The following is a 23,451-nucleotide window of genomic DNA, read 5'->3' as shown; positions in this document are numbered from 1 at the left end:
AAAAAGAAAAGGACCCATCCATTCAGAGTGTCTTCAGGACATGGGTGTGGAATATATCTCTATGTGGTGTCTTTGAATGGTCTTGTCTCTATGTCGGGGTGCTCACTTGAAGCAGAAGTGAGAAGTTGTTGGCTGAGTTCAGTCGAAACTGGAGACTCTGCCAGAGATGACAGCGTGACATTGAAGGGATATGGAAAGGGCTTCTGTGGCCTTGATGGGCAATGAGAATTGAAGGGTGGCTCTAAAGTGTCCCCAGACATCCCTGCCATCGAGTGTGTGGCCTGTCATGTGTGAACATCACTACTAGACCATGAGACATCCAAGGGAAACTGGAAATGATTAAAGAGGCTAGCTACCGCTTTCTTTTCTTTAGTCTCATTTTAACTAAAATCCCTTGCAAAATTGAATGCCTGCAAAATCTGAAATGATAAATGTTTCAGTCACTGAAGTCATTAAAAGCTAACACTAACAGCTTTCCATACATGATGTCATTTTGTGTTCATAACCACCCTGTAGCGTAGGTGTGAATAGGGTGCCCATTTTCTAGAATCCAAGACACAGCAGGTGAAGTAAATATCTTGAGGTCACCCAAGTAGTGATTGGCAGAGCAAGTCTTTAAACCCAAATAGCCTGGCTCCAGCGTCCGTGCTCTGCACCGCTCTACCCTCTACTGATGCAGCGTGAACATTTTCAGTGTCCAATGCCTGGAGGAGGCGAGGCCGTAAGTGTCTCCTCGAGCTGGACCTCTGGTAGACCAGCTGAGTTGGAACTGGCGACTGCCGGCTGCATGCATTGTTGAGTTCCTGGCTCTGGTCCGAGAGCACTTGCTTGCGATAACAGATCAGCTCGTTCTATTGCATTCCACTTAACGGGGCAGGCGGGGAATTGTCTCTTTTAGAAGAGTCATGTGTCTCTCCTAAAGGTCTGGATGTGGGGATGGAGTTTTCATTCTTCTTTAATGAGACATTATACATCACATTTTCCCAGTAAGAGAGGACCTCTTATGGACCACAGAAAAACCCACCAGAACAGACCGTCAGGAAATGTGGAAGAATTATTCTAACTCTACTGTTATCTTTTATTTTATTTATTTATTTATTTATTTATTTATTTATTTTTTAAGATTTTATTTGACAGACAGAGATCACAGGTAGGCAGAGAGGCAGGCAGAGAGGAGGAAGCAGGTAAGCCAAAGGCAGAGGCTTAACCCACTGAGCCACCCAGGCTCCCCTACTGTTATCTTTTAAAATAAAAAAACAGATGGTTAGAAAGTAATTTTGTCAAAAAAAAAAAAAAAAAGAAAGAAAGAAAGAAAGAAAAGAAAGAAAGTGATTTCGTACCTCCCACAAGAACAGGACTAAAGCTCCAGTGATAAGCAGTAGTCTGTCAGGCAAGAAAAGCTTTGAAATTAAGCAATCCCAATAGAACAGAATTAACCTTGTGATTAACCAGTCATGGGATTTTAGCACTACCAGCTCATCTGAAAAAATGAACCCTAGGACCCGTTAATTCCACTCTTGCAAGTGCCTTCTGCTTTTGTCTTAACACTTTATTTCTTCCTGAAACTCCTTTTAAAATGTAGCTTCCCCTGGGAGAGGGGACAGCTTCTGCCTTTAGCAGCTCACACCTGGTACAGCTCATCACTTTAGCAGGGGTTAGAGGACAGGCAGCCGAGGGGCAGAGCAGCCCATGGAATCCGGCAGAAAACGTGCAGAGAAGAGCTGGAGAAAATCCATTGCCCACAGATATCCCCATGCCCGATCCGCCTCGGAAATTTGAAAAGTACAGTATTCAACCTAGAAAAAATGAAGTTTTGAAAGCCCTTTACAAAGGATGTCTTGTTTAACTCTGACCCCACCATTCTTCTGGTTGCTTGAGCTTCCAATCCTGGATCCTAAGGCTTAGCCAGCAGTTCACTCCTCTCTCTCCATCTATGAACTAGTAGGTTATCGAGTTGCATTCCTCTGTGCATTATTTCTTCTACTTAACCCCTCCCCTTGCAATCCGACTTTTAACATCCTAGCTCAGACTCTTGTCACTTGCTGAAGTTACTAAGTGCCAGCTTGCCCGGGCTGACCGTGGATGGCAAACTGCTCTGAGATGGATGATTCCTGAATGAGGGCAGGGTACCCCAGAGCACCCTGCTGATCCGAAGCATTGTTTCCCTGGGGCTGTCAGCTTGGACTGGGACCGCTCCCTAGTGAGAGGCACTTTCAGGAAGAAGGACAGAACAAAGCACTGAGCGGTGTCAGGGACTCCAGAGGCTGGGGGAGGGATGCTGAGATTTGGAGAGCTGCACCCTCAGATGTAGAAGAGAAAGGAAGAGAGCCACAAGCTCCAGCTCTTAGGGGGCACGGAACCTAGACATCGGACTATGACAACTTTTAAGGTTCCGGATCCTCTGGATGGGCCTTGTCCTTATCCTTCTCATTCCCTTATTTATTTTTTAATTTATTTTTAAATATTTTATTCATTTATTTGACAGAGCAAGAGAGGGAACAAAAGCAGGAGTGGTAGGGGAGGGAGAAGCAGACTCCCCATTGAGCAGGGAGCCCGATGTGGGGCTTGATCCCAAGACCCTGGGATCATGACTTGAGCTGAAAGCAGACACTTAATGACTGAGCCACCCAGGCGCCCCACATTCCCTTAAACAAACAAACAAACAAACTAAACTAAAAGAAAAAGGGCCTCTATGCTTAATTTTGGAGATAAAAGAGAAAGGGGGGGGGAAGCAAGTTATTGATCAGTGCTGAGAAGGTTACCATTTGCAGTCAGTTAAGCTTCCAACTCTTGGTTGCGGCTCAGGTCCTTATCTCCAGGTCATGGGATTGAATCCCATGTGGGGTTCCATGCTCAGCGGGGAGTCTGCTTGAGGATTCTCTCACCCTCTCCCTCTGCCCCTCCCCCACCCCAGCTCTCCTGTGACCTTGGGCAAGTTTCTTAACCTGCCTAGGCTTTAGTTTCTTCATCTGTACAATGGGGATAATGATTGTATCTATGTCATAGTGATGCTGAGAGGATTTAATGAGAAATGCACACAAAACCCTAGCACAGAGCCTGCTAATAAGCAAATGCCTACTGTTGTTAATTATTCTGTGTGTAGAATCAGAAGGCCCCACAGAGGACAAGAAACCATGTAGGCCTGCCTGCTTGTTTTAGATGGGGAAATTGGCCCAAAGGGTCTGACTTGCTCAAGGTCACGTCTTTCACCTTGTATGCTTAGGCACAAGGACCAGGGCAAGTCCTGGCAATGCTATTCGGCCACCAAGACTTCATCAGGGCCACACACAGTGCTGAGTCTTTGAAAGTGATACAATTAAGGAACACAGAGGATGCCGTCCACCCCATGTTTAAAGTCAGTAAACTTATTATTGGGGGACAGCAGAGCAAAACTCAGTTAAAAGTACTTTTTAAGCAGACATCACACAGTACCTTGTAGTGAAAGAAGTAAAAAGGAAAAAATTCCAAATACAAAAGGCTCCTTTCCACTTAAACTAAGATTAAGTTCTGAATGCTTGCTTTACTTATTCCTACCCTTGTTTATAAAATGCTCGAGGCAATTTCTTCTATTGGTTTTACCGTTTAACAGTAGTTAGGACTGGTTCCACCATAAAACCTCCCTGCTGCCCTCTCCCCAGGGGCCAAAATAGCTCCCTGAGGTCTTTCAAGCCAACCAGAGAGAACAGGAAATGTAGACCTGGATGTACCCCCATTTGTCTATTGACTGCTGTGTGACCTTGGCCAAGTCACCTCGCTTGTCATTGCCTTAGCTTTTTCTTTCTTTTTAAAAAAGATTTTATTTATTTATTGGACAGAGAGAGAGAGAGAGAGAACAAGCAACAGAGGGAGAAGCAGACTCCCCTTGACCAGGGAGCCCGATGCGGGGCTCTATCCCAGGACCCCTGGATCATGACCTGATTGTGACACTTTACCGACTGACACACCCTGCCTTAACTTTTTCATCTTTAAAATGAGAAACCCTTCCAGCTAAGAACAGAGAGGTTATGCAGGTGATGAAGAGTGTGGATGCTGAAATCCAGCCTCAGGCTACATCCTGGCTCCGTGTCTTAACTTGCGTCCTATCCTTGGACGCGTCATTTAGCCAGTCTGTGCTTTGGTGGTCTCATCTGTGAAGTGGGACTACTAACTGTGCTACCTCACAGGGTTGCTTTGAGGATCAAACAAGTGAATGGCAAGTATGTTCGTTCATGCTGAATGCACGGTGCTATTAAGTCTGTAATTCTGTAATGATGTGGAGAGAATCTTTTTTCTTTCTTTCTTTCTTTCTTTCTTTCTTTCTTTCTTTCTTTCTTTCTTTCGTTTTCTTTCTTTCTTTCTTTCTTTCTTTCTTTCTTTCTTTCTTTTTTTTAGCAACTAGAAGGAGCATTCTTCTTGGGGAGGCATCTGTCCTGGGAGGCTGGCTTGGTGATCAAGCATGGGGCCTGTGAGCCCATAGGACACAGGGTGGGAGGAACATATGTCTCCCTTGAGGGAACAGGTCTCTTCCAGCTCCGAATCCTGTTCTACCTCTCTGCACACTCCTCTGTTAGCTAAATTTCCGAAGCCTCTTTTCTGTCAGAGACAAGGGCTAGCACCATGTCTTGACCCCAGATGTTTTTAATTCTCCGGCAGAACGATTTCTCTTACCACCTCATTTGTTACCAGAGCCAGATCATTTAGCAACAAAACCAAAAGGCGCTTAAAAACCGCTAGACCGTGACATGTCCCAGCCGACGTAGCACACGGATGTGCAGATGTTTTCTTCTTGCGCGTGTGTATTCGCTCATTTGCAAATACCTGCGGGTCATCCACCACGCGCCGGGCACTGTTCTGAGGCCCGGGGAGGGGGGGCGGGCAGCGAGCGACAACAAGTAGCCCCTGTTTTTATGAACCTCACCTTCTGCGGAGGGAGAAAAACCCTTCTGATGATACAGGCATCGGTGGGGCAGAGAGAAGGACAGAGGGATAAAGGGACAGAAGGAAATGTGGGGCTGAAGGTGTAAGGAAGACGGGGTGGGGGGGAGGGTCTGAGGAGAGAGCATAGCCGGGAGAGGGGGATGAGCTAAGCCAGGTGTTCCGGGCAGAGGTTCTAGCCAGCGTGAGGCTGTGACGTCACGTCTGGAGTAGCAAAGAAAGCCAGCGTGTGGGAGCGGAGTGGGCAGAGCGGAGGCTGGAGAGGCGGGCGCACCGCGGCACCACGGGCCCCAAAGGCCCCGGTACGATCTCCAGGCCGTGTTCTTACTGGAACCGGAAGCCATCGGAGCAAGGTGGGCGGTGGGAGCTGATTTGTGGCTTTCAGAGATTCTAGGTGCCGAGTGGGGCATAGACTGTAGGAAAGAGAAAAAGGCAAAAGCGGAGAACTCAGGACGGACTTAGCACAATCCAGGCGCAAATGACGGGGCCAGCCGGGGTGGGGCCTGGGCAGAGGTGAGAAGGGCTCGGAGCGGGGCCGTACTTGGATGGCGAAGCCACTGTCTGTTTCAGGAGGACGGTTGCGGCCCGTGTGTGTGTGTGTGTGTGTGTGTGCGCGCGCGCGTGTGTGTGTGGTGCCTGCTGGCCCTCCACGGGCACCCGGTGAGCCGGGCTACATCAGTCTCGACTCTCAGAGCTGCAGTCCGTGTAGGCGTCATCAGTGTGCAGATGTTGTGAGCCTGCTGATGGCGAGCGAGATGACTCAGGGTGAAGGCAGAGGAGACAGGAGGACTTCCAAGCCCCAGGTCAGCTAATTTAGGGGAAAAAGGGAGATCCCACGAAGGGGAGTGAACAAGGGCACTCAGCTGGCTCAGAGGGAAGCAGGAGAGGGGCTCTCTGGAAGTCAGGCGGAGGAAATGTGAAGGGACAGAGGCCGCGATCCGCTGTGCCCGGTCCTGCAATGAGATGCGTACTCTGAGCCTGAGTCCTCACTGAGATGCCGCTCACCGGGCCCTTCCCAATGCGAGGGATGCTCCCCCTCTCAGAGACAGATCGCTAACGGTCACTGGACTTAGTCTCATTCTATTTGAGGAGCTCTTTTCCCTCCAGATTTTGTCATGACAGCTATCACGCATATAATGAGAAGACACTGTGGGATCAGCTCTCTGCAGTTTACTAAGAGTCAAACATAGAATTTTTGCCACAGCTACAAAATCTATCTAATGAATGGTGGGATCCTGGAGTCAACTCCAGTCCCTCCTTCCTCTTGAATGGGCGGAACCATATCCAGGAAGAAAGACTGTGCTCCCTGACCCCCTCCGGCTCCCCTCATTTCTCTCTTCTTGATTATGTGCTTATCTTTCTCCGGGTCCCCACCTAGTTTGCATGAGAATGGCCCCCACTGGGCTGATGTATTCATTAGGAACACTTTGCATTCTGTTTGCCGTTCAAATCCCAGTCTTTCTGTTGAGACCTCCTCATTCTTCTTCTCCTCCTCCTCCTCCTCCTCCTCCTCCTCCTCCTCCTCCTCCTCCTTCTTCTTCTTCTTCTTTTAAAGATTTTATTTATTGGCAGAGAGAGACACAGTGAGAGAGGGAACACAAGCAAGGGGAATGGGAGAAGAAGAAGCAGGCATCCTGCCAAGCTTGGACCCCGATGTGGGGCTCCATCCCAGGACCCCAGGACCATGACCTGAGCCAAGAGCTCCGGGAAGCCAGGATCATGACCTGAGTCAAAGGCAGACGCTTAAGGACTGAGCCACCCAGGCACCCTATGCTCCTCCTGCTTGTTCCTAGTCTGTGGCTTCAAGAGCCCTGTGGGGCAGTGCTTAAAAGGGGTTCACTTTCCTTGGTGTGCCCTTTTTGTGGCTGGCTGCCGCCTTTGCTGAATGGCTTCTCCCTCCCTCCAGTGTGACAGTGGGAGGGCTGACAGGGCACACCTGATTTTTGGCTGGGAAAGGCCAACTTCTAAAGCAAGTTGCCATAGTTACCAAGTCCTTTCCCGCTGCGTAGCAGTCACTGACTCTGCTCCTTTCTTCGTGTCGCTCTATCAGACATTCTCCTTGGGTAGAGCAGCTTGGGGGGTTATTATTAAGCATTTCATGCCCACTTATGCATGGGTTGCACAGAGCGAGGAGCACAGGGGCTGTATGATAAGGAGCACACACGTACACCCACACACCCATACACGCATATTTCACATTCGATGTGCTTTACATCACAGACGTTTCTCAGCTACACTTGCTTGCACTAAATCCACGCTGGAAGGTTTTCTACAACGATAACAGATTTTTGTGTGGAATAATTTCGTACATTTGGAGAAATGTTTGTTTCCATGTTTCCGAACACAAATTATTGCACGTGGAAAGTTTTCCCAATTCTTCTCTCCGTAATTATCTATTTTCTATCTCGAGGAGAAAAATAACATAAAATAGAAGTTGATTGTGGATGAAATGATTCATTTGTGAGCAGTTCTGAAAAGTTAATGATTCAAATCACACCCATTGTTGAGTTTTTTTCCATTGTTTGTGCCTGACGCTAATTACTAGAAACTGTGACGCTTGGAGCCTAATGGAGCTCCTCTCTTATCTGACAGACACCGATGTTCTAAGTAGAAATTCAGGAAACTAATGTAGTGGGGGATGAACAGTGTGTCGACCTTGCTTCACCCAGCGCTCAAGGAAAGCCGACACGCAGACCACAACCCAGAGCTGGGGTTATTTCAAGGTCACGGTGAGGGCCTGGGGACAGGGCTCTGCAGGACTCTGGCTCCTAGTCCTATCTTCTCATCCTTTCCAGTCTGCCTGGCCTGGCTACAAGGACTGCTGGGAGGGGACAGGCCCCTGGCCCGCTCTCGGAGCTGGCTCTCTGGCTAGAGATTCTTGATGTGGCATGGTAGCCTCTGGCTGTCTGAGGCCCATGGAGCAGGCCCTCTGGCAGACTGATTTGGGGATCACTTCCTCTATGTGAAGCTGTTGGTCCTAAAAACCCACAGGAAGCCTCTCCCTGTCCCTGCCGTGCGGGATGGGCCACCCACAGGGAACGTCAGCCTGGGGACTGCAGGAACTAGAACATGCAAAGAACATGCACGAACGAGAACATGAACTAGAACAGGCAAAGTGCTTCGGAGGAAAAACATGGTAGCTGTGTCTCTTCCAGGGGGGTGGGCTTCTGGGGGCTGTTTCTTACTGGGAAGTTGGCAAACACAGGTGTGATGTTGAATTTCCAGAGAGGTTTTCCGAAGACAAGCCTGAGGAAGGGCATTCCCAGTGTGGAGGAGAGGCACTGGTTCTGACTAGGGCCCCGGAACCCCCACAGGCTGTGTCCACCCTTCTCAGCCAGCCCCTCACCCCTACAAAGGTTGCACCTCTTTCCCCCTGCACCTGGACTTTTCGAGAAGAACGGGGCCTCTCTGTCAGTCTCCCAGCCAGGCTGCACGCTTTATTTTTATCTGCTCACGAGGCTCCTTACAGCTGGTTCCAAACAGTCTGCCCCCTCTCCTGCCACACACACACACACACACACACACACGCACATACCATGAGACCCAGATTTCAAAAACACTTCAGGATCTCTGCAAGAAGAGAAAGAAATGACTCAGGAGGTCTCCCCAAACTCTCACTTCTGTCTCCCAGAACAGGAAAGCCATCAGGCTCTGCCTAGGTTTCCCCCACGGCCCAGCAGCCTGGAAACTCTCTCCGGGCAGTGGGCTGGGTGGCTTTCTTGTGCTTTCTGTTTTTCAAAGTCTGAAAACCAGCATTCCATGTGCCTTGTCATTTCAGACGACACACGCAGGAGGGTAAGTTCGGTCCCTGTTACTCCACGGGAGCCAGAAAAAGAATTCTCTTCTTCAGGAGACATGTTCTTTTCGATGGGATTCCGTGACCTGACGTTCTCTGGCTTTGTCTTCTGCTTCTCTAGAAGCTCTCCTTGAGCCCTGCAGGGTCATACTGTTAGAGTCCCTCCACCATCCACAGCCCTCTCCCTCCTCCTGTTCTGTAACTGCTCCCTGGGAGAGCATGTCCGCGCTTGGGACTTTGGAAACCACACCTGTCTCAAAGCTCTGCCTCGCCCAGAGCCCCTGCCCCAGGTATCCAGCTGCCTCTTGAACCATACAACTTGGGTGTCTCTAAGCACCATCAAACTCAAGTCCAAAATGCATTCATTGTCTCTCACCATCAGATATGGTCCTCTTCTTACGACACAACCAATCATGAAACCAAAACCCATGGGTCCTGCTTGGCATTCCCTCTCCCTCTCCTCCTCATGGAACCTACTGCCAAGTCTCGCTGACCCTTCTTCATCAGACTCTAAAACCTGTTCCCTCCTGTCCACCTGTGTCATCACTCTGGTCCAAGCAGTAACTCCTAACTGGTCTACACCATCGTTTTCTATTTTGTTCTCTGCTGCAGTGAATCCTGATTTGTTTTTGTTTTTGTTTTTTTTTTACTATTATTATGTTCAATTAGCCAACATATAGTACATCCTTCGTTTTTGATGTAGTATTCAATGATTCATTAGTTGCGCCTAATACCCGGTGCTCATTGCAACACGTGCCCTCTTTAGAATCCTGATTTTTTAAATGAAAATCTGGTTATTTCACAGCACTGGTTCACAGATGTTAAGGACTTTGCATTTTTCTGGCCAATCGGGACCCTCTCCAGGCTCACAGCACACCCCTCCTACCACTCACGGTCATCTTTCTGTCCTTACAGACTCACACTCCCTCTTGTCACTGTTGTCCTCCTCTGCCTAGACTGGACGTCCCTGCTTTGTCTGTTCCTCCTTTGGTCAGCCCAGCCACCACCCCCTAGGCAAGCCCGATTAGCTCGCGTCGTACTTTCCTGGTACCTTGTAAGTCCTTTTCTTGGCACTTGGTACGATGATAGCTTTACTCCTATTTGTCTAAGTTTTGTGTTTAGTGTTACTTTTCTCCCTAGACTTGGTAAGTTCTGTGATGGATTTGAAATTTATTTTTCCCCTTGTCGTCCTGTTCCCAGCTCCATTGAGGAGCTTGGCTCCGGGTGGCGACTCCAGAAGTACCCTGCAGAGCGCATGAGGGCCATGTGGGTGTCCAGGAAGTGGGAGGAGCGCCAAGCAGGGGAAGTGCACAGACTCTGGGGGGCAGGGACCACAGCTACTCCCCCAAGAGGAGGAGCGGACCAACATCTGCTGAGGCCAGGCCTCCCCACAAGCTGCTGGGCCTCTGATGTTGCTAATGTCCTTTCTGCTACCAAAATGGCATAACTCTTCTAAGTATTTCAGGCGATATATTCGACTTTCTTTCCAGTATTTTAATAAAACGTTTAGGGGGAAAAAAAAAAAAGCTAACCAGGACCCCTGGAGCTGTCCTCTCCACGCTCAATGGAAAAGGCCGCTGCTCGAAGCTGTGGGCCCTTGGCTGGCGTGTGGGGCCTGGCCCCGAACCTCTGTCCAGTGGCTCTAAGAGCTCCAGAGCATCTCTGGCTGTGGTCTTCCCCATCCCCTCCCAGGCCCCTGTCTTCTCTCATCGGCTCTCCCAGCACCAGGAAAGCAGAGGGCAGGCCAGAGCCAAGCCACACACGGTCCCTCAGGAATTTTGGATCCTCTGTGTGAAACGAGGAGCATGGGTTGTGTCCACGATGACCTAGTGGTTAGAAATCCAGCTGGAGGTGCTCTGGAGGCCGGTTTTGCTGTGGGGGTGCTGCTGGCCCTCTGGGCGAGATGGGGTGACCTCCCAGCTCGGGGTGCCTTTCTGACATCAGGAGGGCTCAGGGTGTTTCTGCTCCAACACAACAGGATCCTCTTTTTAAAAGGTCCTAGGCAGAGAGCAGACATGTTTACCCTCAGAAAAGATTTCAGCACGCAGCACACTGATGTGGGCATTCGGAGGAGAGTAAGTGAGTCAGTGAGTTAGTGAGATCGAGGCCCCGGGAGAGTCACTAGCTGGGCTCAAACAGCAGATGGCATTTGTTCTTAAAGAATGCATCAACTCCTGATTCTGCCTGGAAGAAGGAAAACCAGCATTTCCCTAGCTCTGGTCTCTTGGGCAGCGGGGGAGGACAAGAGGAGAGGTGGGGACACCCTCACGGGGGCAGCCGCCATTCTCGGAGCCTGGGAGGTGGCTCTCCCTGCCCAGGACTCTACAGGGGGAGCACCGCGTCAGCCCTGATGGGAATGCCAGGCAGTCAGGTCCCCTTTCCCAGCCCAGGGCCAGGCATTATGCTGCTGAAGTTGCAAAGACATTTGAGGCAAACCTTTAGAGGCTGCAGTTCCCACACGTCTTTGGGAATTTTTGACATGGAAGAGTTGGTAGTGCAAAGAAGTGTGTGTGTGTGTGTGTGTGTGTGAGAGAGAGAGTTATGTGATTATATCTTGGGGGCATGGTGCAAGGTAGGGAGGATCTGGGAGCCAACAGTTTAATGAATGTTCTTTACTCCACATTTCCTGCCCTAGGGAGGGCAGGAATCCCTCAGACCAAAACTGTATCCAAAGGTCTGAGAGTCAGACAGATTTTACAGTCAAGTCTCAAATTTCCCCTTTGACCAAGTACTTAAGTTCCCTGAGCCTCAGTTTCCACATCTGTAAAGTGTGAAGACGTGATATCCATCTCTTCGTTCTAGTCGTGGGAGACAGACTTTGAGGCAGAGATCCACGTGCAGGAAGAAGGGCCTTGGAGGGCCAACACATGTAGGGGAAGGGAAGGAAGCAAGACTGGGCAGCAAGAGAAGTTGGGACAAAGCCTCTGCCAGCTTCACAGGGAGCTCCAAACTTGGCCTTTCAGAGCTGTGTCACCTTGAGTCAAGAGGGGCCAGTCCTTGGTGTCTCACCCATTATCCCTCATCAAGCAGCCACTGGACTGCTGGCTGTCCCTGGGGAGAGGGTGTGACCTTGGGTAAGGAAAGTGACTCAAACACCCCTCCCCCAACTCTAGCACCTGGGGAGGATCTGGGCAGTGAAGAAAGACAGCAACTATACAAGGTGTTGGAGGAAATGAAATGACATAACATCTATATAGTAAGGTCAGAATTAAAAATAAATAAATAAACAAAACTTACCTAGTTCATCTTTTCCCAGCCTTGTCCTTGGAAAAAGTGGCATTGTGTTATTAAAGTTCTGAACTGTCGTCCTTAAACTCAACACCCCGCAGGGGAGAGGAAAAGCTTTCGTGTTTCAAATTCATTTAGGGGGAGCAGGCTGGATGGTCCCAGCCCAGAGAAGATGGAGGCATGTTTGGAAATAAAGAGATGGGAATGGTATTGATTTTAAAGGGACGGGAAGAGAAATCCTGTACAACTAAGAAAAGATCAGAGGACGTGGATCCTGATTTGTGAGGGTTGGTCCTCTCCACTTCTATTGAAGGAGCAGGTAGGGTGTGCATTTGAGAGGAGGGAGGTTGTACATTTCCAGCTGTTGCTTTGGAAGTCTCAGAGGAAACCCTCTGGGATGACGCCTGGCAGGGAAGCAGCAGACGGCCTCTGTCCAAAGACTCCCCAGATCCTCCAAGAGAAGCCAGTAGGAATTAAAAAGCAGATGCCCTTTCCAGAACATTCTAAGCTGCCTAAGTTCTCATTCTCCTGGGACTTCTGCATGACTCTAGGGAGGGAAAGCTCCCTTCATCCCTGAGATAGATTTTTTTTCCCACTAGCCAGGTGGGTGGAGGCCCAGGCTGGTTATCGGATTTAGAGAAATAAAGAAATGAAACAATCTTTGTGGAGCAGATTTCATACCCACACACATATTTAGCATCTAGCAAGTGCCCAGCCCTTAGTGGGCACACAACGAGAAATCCATTTATTTCTCCTTCCTACCCCCAGGGATATACCTAACCCTTATAGCCAGATGAAAACCTTTTCCCGTCTAAAACAAACAAAAACAAAAAACCTGGACAGAAAGACATGCTTCTCTGATAGCTTTGCTAACCAACCACAGACACTTATTAAATACTTACTATGTTAGATTGCTACCAAGATGGAAGACTAGATTGGACCACTTGCCAGTCAATACTGAAGAAACACAGAAGCAAGAAGAAAATGTGCATTTGGGAAAACAACAACAACAACAACAAAAACACACCCCAAAACAACAAAAGAAACAAACAAACAAAACTCCCAACAAGCCCCTGGGAAGGGTGTCTTGAGCTCTTAAGTGAAGGGAACCAGAGGCAGCACAGTGAGGAGACCAGCTGGAGAAAAGCCCTTTAAGGGCTGTGCTCGCATCTCCCCAGAGTGGCTTCATGGCACCCGCCGCCTGCTTCTTCAGGGTCGACTCCTGCGGCCGCCGATGCAATCTCTGGTACAGGTGTCAGCAGGGCACATTCATGGCAGCTCAAAAGCCCAACCAGGGTGAAGAAGGGATGAAAATCGACGTGGACCAGGGGAGCCTCTGTGGCTCAGTCGGGTAAGCCTCTGCCTTCGGCTCATGATCTCAGGGTCCTGGGATCGAGCCCTGCATTGGGCTCCCTGTTCAGTGGGGAGCCTGCTTCTCCCTCCCCCTCTTCTGCTTCCCCTCCTATGCTCTTTCTCTATCCCTGTCAAATAAATAAATCAAGTCCTAAAAAAAAAAAAAATGGATGTGGACCCAATAGCTAACCTCTGAGAGTCATCCCTGTCCTCCTCCCTTGCTATACCCCCAGGGATGGGTAATTACATGCTAGGGGACTACCTCCCCTGCCATTCCCTAAAGATTCAAAGATGAAAGCTTAACCAAAGTTGTTGCCTGATAGAAGGCCAACAGCCCCGAGGAATCAGTAGTAATCCCATGGTGCTGGGGACTCTCCCTGGGGGGAGACTGGGGACTCTCTAATCCACAGTTGTACCCCTCTCTTCCCCTTAAACTCACTGGAACTGACACGGTCTCGTGTCTTTGGCCCTATGTATTGAGAACACATATTACAAAATAGAGGAATTATTAACAGGTGAAATAAGTAGAAGAGAGGAGAGGAAGAGAAGCTCATGAGCCAAAGTGACTGGAAAATTCAGTGGCTAAGTAATAAATAAATAAACTGCACAATGTATGCCACTGGGCAGAAGTATTTGAACAGATGGGCCAAGAATTTAAAACAAGCACTATAAATACACTTAAAGAAATAAAGGAAGATTTTAGCAAGAGTAAAAAAAAAAAAAAAAATCACCAAAAAGAACCAAGTAGAAAATACTAGGTGTGAAAAAGTTAAGAGGTAAAATTAAGAAGGGCACACATGCGATAACTAATAGGATTGATACAGCTAAAAAACCATCAGTGAGTTGGAAGATCAGATTAAGAAATTCTCCCAGAATGCAACAGAAAATGGTAAGATGAGAAAGGAAATAGGTATTAAAAAAATAAAGCTAAAAGAAATGGAAGATAGAGAAACGTCTACAACCACATAGAGTCCTAGAAATGGAGAAAATAAAAATGAGAAGAGGCAATATTTGAAGAAATAGTAAAGATAAATTTTCTGATACTAAAATCTTTTATTCAGCCAACCTATTCTATCATTCAAACATAAGGCCACACAAGAAATGTTCTCAGGCATATAAAGCTTCAGAGGTTTTGCCACAAAAAGAGCCATATTGATAATACTTTCAGAAGAAGTATTTAAATAATAGGAGAAATAAATCCTGACTGTGGAGGGAGAGTTGTGGGAAAGAAGAGTGACCATGTATCTTGGTGAAGTTTTCTATTGTCTTAAAGCTAGGATGGAAGGAAATGTATTTACATAATGTGATGTAAGAAAGATATTTGGTCTTTGTCCGCAATTCCTGGCACAGAGCTCCTACGACTCTTGTACTAAGGTGGTAAGAGCACCTTTTGTGCTAATGAGACAATTCCTGGCAGGCCCGTAGATAGCCTCAGGATAGGGGCTTCATGGCCAGAAAAAGCAAGCCGTGCTCAGAAGCTTGGAACTTTCAACCTTACTTTCCAACCTCCGAGAGGAGAGAGGGGCTAGAGACCAATGGTTAATCACCAATGGCCAATGGTTTAATCAATCATGTCCACGAAATGAAACTTCTGTAAAAAATCCATCAACGATGGGGTTTGGGGAACTTCTAAGTTGGCGAACACATTCACATGCTGGGAGGGTGGTCAACGCCAACCCCACATGGACAGAGACGTTCCCACATGGACAGGGCTCAAGACGTTGCCCTGTGTGTCTTCTTCATCCATCCTGGGGTTGGGGGCGGGGGGTTGTGAAAAGCCTTGACTCTATAGCCGAGTTGGACGGAAATGTGGGTGACCCAGGAACCAATACTTGTGACTGGCATCTGAAGGGAGGGCCGTCTTAGAGGGCAAGGCACTTGAACCTTGTGGAATCTGACTAACTCTGGGTAGTTAGTTTCAGAATTTTAAGGCTCGAAGTTGATGTTAGAGAGTTGAAGGAGTAGTGTTGGAAAAAACAGTATGTCTTTGGTGTCAGAAGGGAAAGAAACTTCTCACTTCATAACCCGGAAATAAAACTCTATCCACATTATAGAGGGGGCAAAGTCAGAGGGAGCATGAAAGAGGATGTGAAATCTAGTAAAGGAAGTGGGGAGGTAAGAGAGAGCCACGCATTTATGAGGAGAGGGAAATAGGAGTACGGGGCTTAAGGAAAACTACCATAAGGACAAAACTGGAGCGTATCATCTCAGTCTTACAGAAGAAAACTTGGAATAGTCAGCGGAATTTAGGAACAGAGCAAAGAAGGAAAGAGAAAGCAAGTAGAACAAATGGAAAACAAATGGAAAGCAAGGAGACAACATGGATGGACCTACAGGGCACAACCCTTAATGAAGTAAGTCAGATGGAAAAAAATAAATACTGTATGATCCGTTATATGTGCAATCTTAAAACAAAACAAAGCAAAGCAAAGCAAAAACCAAACTCATAGATACAGAGAACAGACTGGTGGTTGCCAGAGGAGGGGCGTGGGGTTGGTGGCGAAATGGACGAAAGCGGTCAAAAAGTACAAACCTTGGTTCTAAGAAAAATAAATTCCGGGCATACAATGTATAGCAGGGTGACTATAAAAATAATAAAAGTAAATAAGATAGTGTAACTAAATTCTAGTGTGGCAGCAAAAAGGTTAAACTCCACCAAAGATAGAGGCTCTTGGAGTATATTCAAACACAAATAAAATACGATACAATATATTGTCTGTAAAAGACACACATATGACAAAAATATAGAAAACTGACAATAAAAGTAGATAAAAATATAGACCAGGCAATCATGAACAAAAAGAAAATTGAGACAGCAATATTAATATCTTACAAAATGAGAACTGAAGGCAAAAAATATCACAAGACACAGATGATTGTCTGTGTCTTGTGATTTATGTGATTTATGTGTGATTATGTGATTCTTGTGATTTATGTCTGCATAAAAATTAAAGGAAGAAAAGATATACCCATTGTAAACATTTATATATACTATTTAGAAAGCTTCAGAAATAGACCAACCAACAGAAAGAATGGCAGAGAGAAATAGATAATCCTACTTAAAAAAAAAAAAAGAAGTAGAGCTATCCATGACCTAACAATAAAATAAAATGAAGATCAAAACAAAGATTTCTTTTCAACCATACTGGAACATTTACAAAAACAGATCATGTTCTAGGCAACAAATTGAAACTGAATACATTTAGAAATGAATAAGAAACACAGAACCAAACAAGTCCTTTTGTTAGGAAACAACATAATTTGCTACCGAGCAACCTTTGAGATACAGAGAAAATCAGAAAGGAATTTAAAGAAGAGCGGAGCTACGGTGAACGCCGTACATCAGAACTGTGGGCGCCGGCTGAAGGTTTCAGGACAGTTTACAGCTTTCTATACATTTATCAGGAAACAGGAATGTGAATAACAAATGAGGTAAGCAATCAATAAGAGAATTTGGGGAAGAGCAACAGAGCAAACAAGAAAGAAGGAAATATTTATAAGGGCAGAAATCAATGAGGTACTAAAACACAAACTGCAATTGACAGGATAACAAAACATGTTTTCAGGAATTAACAAGACAGATCCCTGGCAAGATTGATTAAGGAAAAAAAGAGAAGTAATTTAAAAATACAGAATCAGAAGAGGGAAAGAACAGAAAGATGAAAGGGGACTGGAAAGACACGTGCACAACTATCTGTCACTAAATTTGAAAGCCAGGATGAAAGAAATGAATTCATAGAAAAATATACAAAATGTTAAAGTTGGTCTAAAAGAGAGAGCTTGAACTAGAGCAATAAGCATGAAACAAATTGAAAAGGAGGTCAAAGACCCACCTCTCCCTATATCCTGGGCTCAGACAGACTTACAGGTGAATTTCACCAAGATTTCAAGGAATAGATACTCTTATCTTGTGCAGTTATACCGGTTGTATCAATAAAGAGGAAGAACAAAAGCTGCCCAGGTCATTTTATGAACCTAGTATCACTTTGATTCCAAAGAAAGATAAAGAAAATTCTAGATTCGTTTCATTTATGAATGTAGATATATAAGCAGAGAGTAAAATACTGACTGAATACATGAGTTTATTTAAAAAAAATAATACATCAAAGGACACCTGGGTGGCTCAGTCGGTTAACTGTCTGCCTTTGGCTCAGGTCATGATCTCAGGGTCCTGGGATCGAGCCCCGTGTCAGGCACCCTGCTCAGCAGGGAGCCTGCTTCTCCTTCTGCCTCTGCTGTTCCCCATGCTTGTGCTCTCGCTCTCTCTCTTTCTCTGACAAATCAATAAAAACTTAAAAAAAATAATACATTAAAACCAAGTGAGGATTATCCCAGATATGAAAGGTTGGCTCAGCATCAGAAAATTAATCAATGTAATTCCCCACATTCTACACATATAAAGAAGAATTATATAATTATCTTAATCTTTGCAGGAAAAGCTTTCAGAAAGGATTAATACCTATTTATGATAAAAACTCTTATCAAGTTAGGAATAGAAAGGAATTTCTTAAGTCGATAAAGCTTATGTACCAACATCTTCTCGCAGATACACACTTACACCTAACAGGAAAAGTTTAGCTGTGGCTCCTTTAAGATAGAGATCAGAACAATAATGCCCTTTACATACTAATAAACTCTACTCCTGCTATTACAGATACCCCTTAATATTACCTTACAGACGATTAGAGGTCCTGGATAATATTTGAAAGAAAGGAAAAAATATGTGTAAAGATTGAAAGGGAAGAGTAGTCTTTTATTTTCAATGGTCTTTCTAGAAAAAGCAACAGGAATTATAAATTATGAACAGTAATACATTTAGCAATGTGCTGGCTAAGATCGACCTGTAAATATTAATAGTATCTTTTACATTATACAATCAGAATTAAGATAATTTATAATAAAAACAAAAAAATTATAAATTATCCAGAAATTCACTTGATCAAGACTATATAATAATTCTGAGGAGAAAACTTTTAAACTGCTATGAACACCCTAAAATATGTCAGTGAAAGACGAGAGAGTCCAACTCTTGGATGGCATGATAAGATACTATCAAGATGTCAATTATTCCTCAAAGTAAGCTATAAATCAAACGTGATTTTAATCTATATTCAAGTTGGATTTTTTTTTTAAGGAACTTGGTTAATTTACTCTAACATTTATATGAAAGAATAAAGATTCATGACTAATCTGCCTTAAAAAAGAAGAGTAAAGACAGGGAGGGGGCTAATCCTCATAGATTCTGACACACTACCAAGCCATTATTACTTGTTTTAAGTGTGGTTTTGGAGTAAGAACAGACAGATGGATCAACAGGATAGCTCAGAGGCAAATCCAAGCTGTGTGTGAACTAATAGCATACAGGTGACACCACAGGTCAGTGGGGGAGGGAGAGATTGTTTAGTACAAATGGGAAATCTGATTCACTATATAGAGAAAAACACAACTGGATCCTACTGGACACCACATCACCAGGGGGCTGGAGAGGAACTAAAACCCAAAATAGAAAAGATAAAAGTACAGAGTTAATCCAAGAAAATACAAGAGTTACTTCAGTGAACCAGAAACAGGGAAAGAATTATTCAACAAAACTTTGAAAGCACAAATCACATTACAAAACAAAGAAACAACAAGCAAACAAAGGAGCTGGGACCTAGACACACAAGAACCTCCTACAAATAAAGAATAAAATGACAGAAGCCCTAATAGAGAAAAGGAGCAAAGGATAGGGTCTGCCATTTCTACTTACCCCAGCAGCTAATTGCACAATCCCGTGTAACGCAGGTGAAGAGATCCTTCAGATAATCAGCAATCCGACAACGGAAACTGAAGCAACAATGAGATGTTAATTTCTACTCATGAGCCTGGCAAAAATATGAAGTCAGATAATGCCAGGTATTTGTAAGGATGTAGGAACCCTTAGGTGCCACTCAAGGGAGGGAATGATTCATTCAAATCCTTCTGGAAAGAGCAGTAAGTTTTCTGGTCCTACTTAGAAAAATGTGGCATATGCATCTTGCAATGACCCATCAATTGTGTCCTGAGCGTTAGGCAGAGAAACTCTCCCCCGGTCCTTAAGGAGACTGCTCCTCACAGAATAGTTTGTGGGGACAGAGAGTTGGAAACTTCCTGATAAGGAAGACAGTGCTGAATGAAATGGGGCTCTGCCTGGATCCTTTGCCACCTGGCTACTGAGAAAGTAGCCTAGCTGGACCCCAAAAACACAATGCCCAGGGAAAAAAGTCATGAGGACAGTGAGCTTTAGAATGCCGTCTCATCCATATAAATAAAACAACATACATTTTAGAAGAACGCAGATTTCCAAAAATACGTACAGGAAAGATACTGCCTTGTTTGTGCACGTGAACGTGATTAAAGAAGACTGGATGTGGGATATGAAGATAAAGTAATAAACTTTTAAAAAATGAATAACAAATAGGCCAAGCGAACGTATCTAGAATTCATACAAACCGCTGGGTAGAGGTCATTTCAATAAACACATTGCTGCTAAAGTTTCTGTTTAACCAAGTCAATTTTGATGAATTTGTTTTGTGCAAACATTAAAAAAAAAAAAACCTACTGTCATTTTCAAATTGTTCCCTCAATGACTCAGGATATCTCATATAATGAAGTTTAAAGGTAATTCTAAAAGCGAAATTCTATGTTGATCTGTTTAATTAAAAAAAAAATCTATAAAATATGTAGCATCTAAGAGGGAAAGAAAACAAAGTCACCAAGTCAGACAATGATAGGACAGCCCATTCCAGGATGGCGTATCATTTCAAATGATTGTCATCTGTGGCTTTTTTCTGTATCAGTATATACTTTGTGCTAAAGTGGAAACTCATTATCTCCTGTTTTGTCCTCCAAGAAGGTCCCCAACCTCTATGCGGCCGAGACCAGTGGTACTGGGCTTCTGTTTTTCCATCACCGGAGGCTGGCTTTCTCCAGGCTTCCCGCCTCCCTCCCTCCCAAAGAGGCCACTGGACCTTTGCCCCCACAGGCCTGCGCTGACTGCTGATTTCTTGAAGGCTTCTCTGTCTCTCTAGGCCCATTAATAAAATGCAAATTGCTTTGTAGGGAATTCTTAGTTGAAGCAGATGGGCCTCTCCTCCTGGCTTTTCGGATTAGCTGGAAGGGGGCTGGCAGCTGGGTGGATGGGGACAGGACGTGAGGATTAGGGAAGAAGAAGGAAATTGAGCAGGACGGTGAAAACATACTTTCGCTTCCTCACATCTTTATGGGGGAGGAGAACTGTCTCCTTCTAAGCCTCAGGCACGCGGAAGACCAGAGCAAAGTGCACCATTGGCTGCGGAGGCCCCCTGGTTTGATCTGGTTGGGGGCGATGGTTATCTTTTCACAGACTCCCTGGGACTCTCTGCTCCTTCTTTCCCGGAGCGGTAGCTCTCTCCAGCCGCAGGCGCTGGGGGGGTGCTGGAGGGCTCACCCCTCCACAGGGACACTGCTGACCATTCGCACGCCCAGGGCTCAGCCTGCTTTTCTTTTCTTTCCTTTTTTTTTTTTTTTTTTTTAATGATTTTATTTATTTATTTGAGAGAGCGAGAGAGAGAGAGCAGGAGAGGAGAGAGGTCATCGGGAAGCAGACTCCCTGCTGAGCAGGGAGTCTGATGTGGGACTTAATCCCAGGACTCCAGGATCATGACCTGAGCTGAAGGCAGTCGCTTAACCAACTGAGCCACGCAGGCGCCCCTCAGCCTGCTTTTCTAAGAACGCTCTCACTGGTGGGTGATTTCAGTTGGAGACGGACTGCGTGTCCCCTCAAATCCACCCCCGCACCTCTCCCTCGGGCTCCCTTTACAGCCTCATCTCCCCAGATCATCTTTCCTTGCTTCTCTAGTGCTCCTTCCCAGACTTTTCTCTTACTCTCCCACTCTTGCAGAAGTAAACGATGCTTCCCCTTTCTATTGTCTCTGCAGCTAGCAGACCAGGAGAGACCCTCCCAACCCTCAGGGCTCTGAGTATGGGAAAAACAACTTGGTGTTAACCTCTGCAGAGTATTAAAATAATAAGTTTTATGTCATGGATACTATTCAATGCTCCATAGCATAGGGTAGTTCTACCCTATGGTGGGGGCGGGGGGCGGGGAACTCAGGCTAAGATTGCCTTTTGCCCTTAGCAAGATATTAACATCAAGGCAGCTGAGTCCTTTGGGTGAATGTCACTCTATTTCAAGGACTTGTCAATGGGCTGTAGGTAGTAAGGAAATTGAATAATTTTTTCTGCCTTTGTTTCTCACATCAGAAACTATAAAATGGGCCTCTTTTTCGGGGAGAATATGCCTCAGATTCTCAAGTCATCGCCAGGGGGGCCTTTGCGGAAAGAAGAGGTTTGCTGTTGGCAGGCGAGGCTGACAAGGTCTTCTAACCACCCAGGTCCAGGGCATGGAGTAACTAAGCCTGATTCTGAGGCTGGACATCTGAGAACGAGTGAGACGAAATAAGTGAACATGTTTTAGATATAACTCATGTGCTTAATGAGTATAAGCAGCATTTCAAAGATTTTACAATAAAAGGTTTTTTTTGGATTGCTGTAATTTGCAACTGATTTTCCTATTTTAGCAAATGTGTCAGTCACATTTTTAGTTTAAGATGTAACACATCAGGGCTGTACAGGTACCTTGGAGCCCCCTTTGCTCTTCCATTTCTGTGGCTGACTGTGCAACTTGCAAGGCCCTGTTTTTCCAGGTGCTGGAAACCTTCAGAGCTCCAGAGTCACAGACCTGGGGGCTGGGGTTGTAGGGCTGCTGCTTGCTGCCAGTCATTGCTCACAAGCTTTGCTGGGCTCTCTGGCCCGAGGGGTTCTTCACATGGGGAAGCCTCAGTTCCTTCACTTGGGTTGTGTGTGTGTGTGTGTGTGTGTGTGTGTGTGTGTGTGTATGGTGTGGGGGCAGATCTGGGCTCCTGGAGGCAGCAGCAACCAATGGTGGTTTGAGGACACCTCACCTTCTGTTGGAAAAGATGGGAGGGAACCATTCCAATAAATGTGGGGATAATGAATGTACAGTCATCTCCCAGTCACCCTCTAGATTTGAGACCCCTCTTTTCTACAGGCCAAGTAAACTGTTGTTGTCTCGTAACAACACCCTGCAGAGGCCTCAAAGAGAGCCTGTCTACTAATTTTCTTAAAGTAGAACTCCTGCAGTATAATTTTCCTAAAATTCACTTGAAATGTCTTACTACATTAGGTGTTACTAGGTACCCAGAACCTATAGGATTGGAGCTGGAAGTCCCACTTTCCTCACTTACCAGAGGGCCTGTCAGGGGAAGGGGCGTGGCCAGCCCCACAGCTAGCAGTAGTCATCCAAAAACAGAGCCCGGGACTCTTGAACTTGAAGCTTGAGACTCCTTTACTCCTCTGACCCTATATAACTTTCATAGATGTATATGCAATCATCACCTGCTTATTCAGAGGTGATTTTTCCAATAGGGAACTGGTGAAAGGTGACTTTTAACTCTATTTGCAGTTATTTGTGCAAAAATGGACACATGGAGCAAGAATGTAAGATACCGAATTTTCTAAGTATTCAGCACTAGTAAAAAGGCTGGATTAATTTTTACCAAAGCGCATGCGCATGGAAATTGGTTCGTGCTCAAACAAGGTTTCTGAATGATCAACAGGTGGCAGTATTTCCCTGCCTTATGCAGTCCCGTGAGCCTGCTGAAGGGAGGGGTACCCTTCCTGAGCCTCCCCGTGGAGCACAGACAACTTGTCTAGAACCTTCTCTAGAACCGTTGCCAAGCAGAGTGCAGGAGCTAGTGCCTGGCAGTGCCCCTGGGGCCCTCCACACCTGCCTGCCAGCACCCTCATAGAAGGATCATGTGGCAAGGTCCCCTCCCCCAGAAATGCACCCCCCCCATCTCTCTGAGGGGAAAGAATTGAGAGAAAGGAAAAGCAAAGCCCACCCAGCTGGCCTCAGCTGTACTGTTACTTCAAGTTTAATTTATAAAAGACTTGGAAAGATTTCTTTTCCTTCACTTTTAATTTAAAACATCACGGGGCATACCGGACGTAGGGGTGAGACTTGGAAAGGTGTTCCCAGTGGCAGCAGTCGCCAGGGTAGTGGGGTGGGAGGCCCTGTCTGATGAGGAGTCTGCGGGGTCGTTGGGCTGGAGGGAGGGCAGGGCAGGAAGGAGGGCCAA

Source organism: Lontra canadensis, unplaced genomic scaffold (assembly GCF_010015895.1).
Source record: "Lontra canadensis isolate GAN:19392208 unplaced genomic scaffold, GSC_riverotter_1.0 scaffold14, whole genome shotgun sequence".
NCBI lineage: Eukaryota > Metazoa > Chordata > Mammalia > Carnivora > Mustelidae > Lontra > Lontra canadensis.
Note: the sequence above shows the minus strand (reverse complement) of the source record.